We start from the raw sequence: 8,221 nt of genomic DNA on the forward strand, positions 1-8,221 counted from the left end.
CTCACCATATTCGAGGTCATATATCGTACTTTGCAGGCTCGATATACAATCCTGGAGCATACTCTAATCCTTACGAGACCATTTGTTGCGAATCCAACTTTCGAGGTCACATTTACCATGGCTCGAAATCTGGGTATAACATCTTGCCCCCTCAAAAGTATTTGTTCGAATCCTAAGAGAAGGAAACTTTTGAAATACTTTCTTTGAGAACTGTACCGTCATACACTCTTGAAAATGGGCACGCGTCAGCTGGGTATTGCTCACTTTAGGTACTTGAGTACCTTGGAAACACGCCCATGATCGTCCGTCTGACAACTTTTCGGCGCCTTCTTGTCATTGATCCCCATCCGTTCGATCTAGTGAGGATTTCATTCGACGCTCCTGATTAATTCCTTTTCCCCACCTATATATACAAGCCCCCACTCTTCATCTTCTTCACTTTTATCTTCATTCGCCATAAGCAAGAAAAGAAAAGAAAAAAACAAGCCCAGAGACCTCCTTGCAAAGTTCCTGTTCCGTGCATGTTTTCTCGACCAAAGAAACAAAGGAATCCTGGTCTGTTCGAGTCAGTGAGTTCTTTCCTGCAACCTCTTCTTCAATCGAAAATCTCTCTGCAATCGCCATTACTGTGTAAGTATGCCATTTTTTTTTTCCATTTAAAATGTTCTTGCTGTGTGTGCTAGTTTACGTTCTTAGCATGATACGATAGGAGGTTTTGAACCGATAGGCTTTTATGCTTTCTGGATTTTCATTCTGGATGTTCGTCTCTGGTTTATACCCAGTTTTGACGTTTGAGTGTGGTTCCCATTTTCTGGGTTTTGAAACTCTTAGGCAGCGTTTCTTGTACATTAAGTTTTCGGATAAAAACATGGGCTTTGACAAATGCACGAAACCCAAAAACGCTTTTCCTGGCCAACCGCCACTCTTCTTTCCCTTGAATTTCGGGATTTTCAAAAAATTATCCACACTCCTTTTCTTTTTCGTGGAATACACGCCCCTGACTCCTCAATAAGGGTCTTAGTATTTAGTCTCGTTCCTAAATCTCCGAGCTCATTCCATCGAGCTCGTGACTCTTGCATGCATGGCCCTCACCATTTTTTCTTTCTTGCTAGATGTCACAGAATTTGGAAAGACGGTGGGGGTCATTGCTGGCAGTCCCTTACGAGCCGAAATCTCCGAGCCCGGAATCGCTCTTTGCCCGGAACCAACGTCGGATAAGAGAATACGAGCTTGCACGCGAGCAAGAAGACATTCGAGCTCACTACCGCCTCCAGATAGACGAAGTCATCGAGGGGAAGAGAAGAGTTCTTCGGGAGGCCATCTATCCGGAGCCCAATTCAGGACCTAGGCCTATTCCCCTCGACCCTGCGCTAAAAGTCACTGTTGCGTATCATCCAGGGGAACTCCAGTTTTCATTAATGGGGGAAACTTCATCTTCGCAGCCGAGGAAGGAGATGTTCGAGGCCGAGCTCTACTGGAGCACGGTTACCACAACCAGCCAAATATCTGAAAATTTGGCCTTCCATGGCCTTAGCTCGTCAGACGCCTTTAAGTGTCGAGTTCCGACCAGCCATGAACGGAGCTGTTTCGCTCCTGGCGGCCGCGACGCCACAGTGAGATACGCGACATGGAGCCAGGAGCACATGAGGGCAGGAGCTTTGCTGCCCTTGAAGTCTTTTTTCAAAGACTTTACTGATTTCATGGGTTGGCACCGTTCCAGCTAAACACCAATTCGTACAGGGTGCTGTCTGCCCTGAGGTCCTTATATCACGAGCTGCAGTGGAAAGGACCCTCACCTCAAGAGATTTTATATCTCTTTTGTTTGAAAAGTAACCCCTCCCGAGCTCGGGGAGGGGATGGTTTTTACTACCTCTCGAGCTACCCCAAGGAGACGAAGGTTTTTGGGGATCTTCCCAACCACCCGCCTGATTTCAAAAGGGCCTTCTTCTGGACAGATGGTCTGTCCCCGTCTCGGCATTATTCGTTCAGGCGGATTCGTAAGTATTCTCGTTATTTTTATTCCTGAGCTCGAGACTTTAGTTCTTAAATCCATATTTAGTTGAAATGTGTCTCGCCTTTCAGCTAATTTCCAGCGTCCCACCCCCGATGAGGCAATGAAGGGGCACAGAGAAGCCTTGCTCCGACTCCATTATGGCAGGAGATCTCTCTCATATCTATTACATGAGGACAAGCTCCGAGCTTGCGGGTTGTTGGGAGAGGGCCAGTCAACCTCTGACTGGTCCAGTAAAAAATATGAACACTGGGAGGAGGTGCCACTGCCCACAGGCGCCCTTCCTCCGAGGAGAGAAAGGAAGACATCACTCCCAGTTCGCTTGAGAAGTCCGCGTTCTGGGAATGAAGCCAACGATGAAGCCTCGAGCTCGGACTCAGATGAAGGTGAAACCCTTCCTACTTCGCGAATGTGGTCCCCCACTTTACTAAAACACACACCATGTACACCACGGACGAGGTGTGGAATGGGATAGCTGTGCAGTACGGGACCAATGATTATAGGGACCTCTCGAGGTTATCACCTACTTATAGGGAAGGCACTCCCCCCGCCTCCTCTGAAGACAGGGGAATTTCATGGTCCCCAAGCTCGAGCTCGGGGGAGAGTTCCAGTTAGGTTTCTTCTATCATCACTCTATATGTCTGTGATACTGAAATAACTTGATGTACACTTTTCTTTTACTGACTCACTGTGTTGTGACTTGTGCAGGCGAGATGGACTCCGACCATGACACCCTTATCGACAATGCGGGCGCCAAGAGGAGCAAACGCCCTAGGGCGGGGTCACTGAAGACCGGCCAGCCGGGCAAAGGCTCCAAGAGATCCAAGAAGACACCTCCCCTTGCCCCGCCGGCTTCGAGCTCTGTTGCTGCGTCGACTGTCCAGGCCAGCGCCTCCACGACAATGCCATCCTCGCAGGCCGTCGTCTCCGCAGTTGCACCGACTTCGCTGGTTGGTGCCCCTGCCATTGTTGAGTCCCAACCTCCTGTGGTGGGTGAAACATCTTCTGCTCAACTTTCCAGAAGACCTTCTGCTTCTCGAGTTCAGAAGCTAACAAACTCCACCCATATGGACTCATATGTGGTGGACAATGCTGCTGGACCTCACGGATCTACGCTAATCTCGGATGTCATGTCCCGGATCGGCCAGAGCTATGGCAGTTTCGAAGCTCCCCAGTGGCAGTGCTTAACCGGCACCCGAGACCGCACTGTTCTTTACGAGAAGAGTATCGAGCACACTGCTGCGGTAAGTATTCTTCTATGTTCCTTTTGCTTACATTCATACTGACCTGAGGCTAATGGTGGTTTCTTCCTTTTTTCAGGCTCTTGCCTTCACTGCCCAGCTCAATTACGAGCTGAACAACGAGATCCATTCGAGCAGGACTCATGCTCAAGAGGCGAAGGACCTCCACCTTAGAGTGAACGACGATCTGAAGGCGGCGAATGCTAAGCTCGAGGCAGTGGTTAAGGAGCGTGAGGACATGGCCAAGGAGCTCGGAAAGCTGAGAGCTGAACTCGAGGAGCAAAAGAAAGATAACACCCAGCTTCGGGAGGCCAATAAGAAGCTTGAAGAGGACAAGGCCGCCACCTTCGACATCATAGAGGATGCCAAAACTCGCCTTCTTGCCGAGTACAAAGAAAAGAAGGAAAAGGCGGTCGACTCAGCCATGTACCGGATGTGGGCTTATAACGAAGAGCTGGACACCAGCTTCTTAGGTCCCCACGAGGTGCCGCTTCTTGAATGATGGAATGCTCGGCTCGAGAAGGAAGAGGCTGAACAGCTTGAGAAGGAGAAGGCTGAGCAGCTCGGAAGGAAAAGGCTGCTCCGGGCACCGTTTCGGAGGAAGCTCATGAGGATAGTCATGCTATTCGTCCTGAGGGGTCCAGTGCCACTGATGCTGAGAAGGCCAAGGAGACTCCTCTTCCTTGAATCTGACCTCGGGGAGATCAGTTATCGGGGGTGCGTCCCCTTATTTCTGCAACTATTTTAATATATGCCCACGGGGCTGATACAATTTCTTTTACCATTCTTTTATATGCTTTACATTTCTTGGCTCGAAATATTTTGCATATTTTTATATTGATGAACCGGTTATGTTTATTTATTCATACAAACATAGTTTGGATTTATGCTCGAAATTCGATGCATTCATGCATAGTTTATTCGAATTATCCGCTTCCGACCTCATTACTTATCAAGGTCGGATATTACTTTAACCATGAACTCGAGTACTTATATGGTATGTAATGTGAATGATCTGGTTATATCTTTTTTATTTTTAGTCACTTTTCCTCATCCTCAGTTTTTGTTCCGAGGTTAAGAGTTTGAAACTATTTCTCTTAAGATATTCCAGCCTCGATCTCAACTTGTCTCGTTATAGGTTTAGGCTCCTACTTATCATCGATCAATTTTTTGGCTGGTTTGTTCCAGACCTGTTAAGTTTGCACATCTGGTTAACTCCAAACGTTTTAGGTTTTTGGTAGTTCGGTTATGTCCGAACTATCTAAGCTCGCGTATTTGGTTTTCTCCAAATACTTTTATCTTTTTGATAAGTCGGTTATGTCCGAACTATCTAAGCTCGTGTATTTGGTTTTCTCCAAATACTTTTATCTTTTTGATAAGTCGGTTATGTCCGAACTATCTAAGCTCGCGTATTTGGTTTTCTCCAAATACTTTTATCTTTTTGATAAGTCGGTTATGTCCGAACTATCTAAGCTCGCGTACTTGGTTATCTCCAAATACTTCATATAAATATATATTTTTTATTTTTTAATCTGACAGTATATATACCAATGATGCCCCCTTAATATCCTATGATTGTGACCATAGGTTATTAAATTAAGAGAGATTGCAAAAATAAAAAGAAATTACATATGGAACAAAATAGACCTTTTATTTGATGAAATTCAAAAACAAACAAACAAACTAGTACAGATAGAAATTCATGGTTACAGGCAACACTTCCTACACTATTGATAGTAAGGTCTAAGGTGTTCGCCATTCCATGCTCGCGGTATCAGGCTCCCATCCAATCTCGCAAGTTTGTACACACCAGGTCGGATGACTGACTCTATCTGGTATGGTCCTTCCCAGTTCGGCCCGAGCACTCCAGCTGCTGGATCTCGGGTTGCCAAGAATACGCGTCTTAATACCAGATCTCCCATTCCGAACTTTCGATCTCGAACCCTCTTATTGAAATATCGTGTAGTTCGTTGCTGGTAAGCAGCATTTCTCAGCTGAGCCTCTTCTCTTTTTTCATCAATCAAATCTAGGATTTCTTCGAGTTGAGTGTGATTGGAACTTTGATCGTAAATCTGAGTTCGGATCGTCGGGATTTCGACCTCAATGGGCAACATTGCCTCGCAGCCGTACGCTAGAGAGAACGGAGTATGTCCTGTTGATGTCCGAGCTGTAGTCCTATATCCCCAAAGGACTTGAGGCAATTCCTCGGGCCATCGTCCCTTTGCCTCCTCCAACTTTTTCTTTAGAGAGCTCTTGAGAGTTTTGTTAACGGCTTCGACCTGACCATTCGCTTGAGGGTGAGCCACTGATGAAAAACTCTTTATTATGCCGTTCTTTTCACAAAAGTTGGTGAATAAGTCGCAATCGAACTGGGTTCCGTTATCGGATACAATCTTTCTCGGTACTCCGTATCGGCATACGATGTTCTTTACCACGAAATCAAGGATCTTTTTCGAAGTTATAGTTGCCAATGGTTCAGCCTCCGTCCATTTCGTGAAGTAATCAACGACGACTACAGCATATTTCACTCCGCCTTTTCCAGTTGGGAGAGAGCCTATGAGGTCGATGCCCCATACTGCGAAAGGCCATGGGGATGACAACATGGTCAGTTCGGATGGTGGAGCTCGGGGTATCGTGGCGAATCTCTGGCATTTGTCGCATTTCTTCACATACTCAAAAGAGTCTGTTCTAATGGTTGGCCAGAAATATCCTTGACGTATGATCTTCTTGGACAGACTATGCCCCCCGGTGTGGTCTCCGCAGAACCCTTCATGAATTTCTTCAATGATCTTCTTTGCTTCGGGAGGGGTTACACACCTAAGCAGCGGCATGGAATACCCTCTTCTGTATAGCTTTCCGTCCAAAATGGTGTAACGAGGAAGTTGATACATCAATTTTCGAGCCTGGTTCCGATCTTTTGGAAGAATTCCATTTTCGAGATAATCAACTATTGGACTCATCCAGGTCGGTTATGTTTCAATCATACACACATCTTCCTCGTCTGGCTCAGTAATGCTGGGTGCTGATAGGTGTTCTACGGGTACAACATTCAGCTCTTCATTTTCGGCGGAAGTGGCGAGTCGAGCTAAGGCATCTGCATTTGAGTTTTATTCTCGGGGAACCTGTTTGATTGCATAAAACTCGAAATACTCCAATGCGGATTTTGCCTTCTCCAGATAAGCTGCCATTCTTGTGCCACGAGCCTGGTACTTTCCCAAGATTTGATTAACCACGAGCTGGGAGTCGCTGTAGCAATGTATAGCTTTGGCCTTGAGCTCTTTTGCTATTCGTAGTCCCGCGAGTAGAGCCTCGTACTTAGCTTCATTATTAGATGCTTTAAAGCCAAATCTTAAAGCAGAGTGAAATTTGCTCCCTGCAGGAGTGATCAGAATAACTCCTGCCCCCGCTCCATTTTCATTTGACGAGCCGTCGACGTAAAGTTTCCACAGCTCGTGGGCCATGGTTATTACCTCGTCGTCGGCTATACCAATGCACTCCACTATGAAGTCTGCCAAGGCTTATGCCTTAATGGTCGTTCTTGGATGGTAAGTGATCTCGAACTGTCCGAGCTCAACAGCCCATTTAAGGAGTCGACCTGACGCCTCTGGTTTAGACAGGACTTGCCTAAGTGGTTGATCTGTCAGTATATGGATGGGATGTGCCTGAAAGTAGGGGTGGAGCTTGCGAGATGAGTGGATTAAACTGAGGGCGAGTTTCTCCATCAATGGATATCTTGACTCTGCCCCCAGTAATCTCTTACTGATGTAATAGACGGGTTTCTGCACCCTCTCTTCCTCTCGAATGAGCACCGCGCTTATCGCGTGTTCGGTGGTTGAGAGGTATAGGTACAATACTTCTCCCGTTTCGGGTTTTGACAGGATGGGTGGTTCAGCGAGGTGTCTTTTGAGCTCCTGAAATGCTAGCTCGCACTCTTCTGTCCATTCAAACTTCTTACTTCCTTTCAATAAGTTGAAGAATGGAAGGCCATGATCCATTGACTTCAAGATGAATCTGCTCAAGGCGGCCATCCTGCCAGTCAAGCTTTGGACATCTTTATGCTTCCGAGGTGAAGGCATATCAATCAGGGCCTTTATTTTGTCGGGATTAGCCTCGATTCCACGAGAGTTGACAATGAAACCCAGAAATTTTCCCGAAGATACCTCAAAAGTGCACTTCTGAGGATTTAGCTTCATGTTGTATTTTCTGAGCACGCCAAAGCACTCTTCGAGGTCATCAACATGGTTCTTGTTAAGTTGAGACTTTACAAGCATGTCATCAACATAAACTTCCATGTTGTTCCCTATTTGTTCTGAAAACATCATGTTTACGAGCCGCTGATATGTAGCTCCAGCGTTCTTGAGCCCAAACGGCATAACATTACAACAGTATAGCCCTTTATCTGTAATGAAGCTCGTATGTTCTTGGTCGGGGGCATGCATGGGAAACTGGTTATATCTTGAATATGCATCCATGAATGACATCAAGCCATGCCCCGCCGTGGCATCCACGAGCTGATCAATTCTTGGCAGCGGAAAACAGTCTTTTGGGCAAGCCTTGTTGAGATCCGAGTAGTCAATACAGGTTCTCCACGTCCCATTGGGCTTTGGGACCAACACTGGATTGGCTACCCAGTCAGGGTAAAAGGCATCCCTAATGAAATGGTTTACTTTTAATCTGTCAACTTCCTCCTTTAATGCTTTCTTTCTGTCCTCGTCCATCTGTCTTCGCTTTTGTTGCTTCGGGGGAAAGATTTTGTCTATGTTTAATGCGTGGCTCGCAACATTTGGGCTTATCCCTACCATGTCTGAGTGTGACCATGCGAAGACATCCTGGTTTTTCTTCAGAAAGCAAATTAATTGCTATTTTGCTTCGTCTTGGAGGTGTTTTCCGACCTTCACCTTCTTCGAGGGATCAGCTTCGTCGAGCTGAACTTCTTCGAGCTCTTCCAATGGTTCGAGGTCAACTTTCT

This window comes from Humulus lupulus, chromosome 4 (genome assembly GCF_963169125.1).
Source record: "Humulus lupulus chromosome 4, drHumLupu1.1, whole genome shotgun sequence".
Classification (NCBI taxonomy): domain Eukaryota; kingdom Viridiplantae; phylum Streptophyta; class Magnoliopsida; order Rosales; family Cannabaceae; genus Humulus; species Humulus lupulus.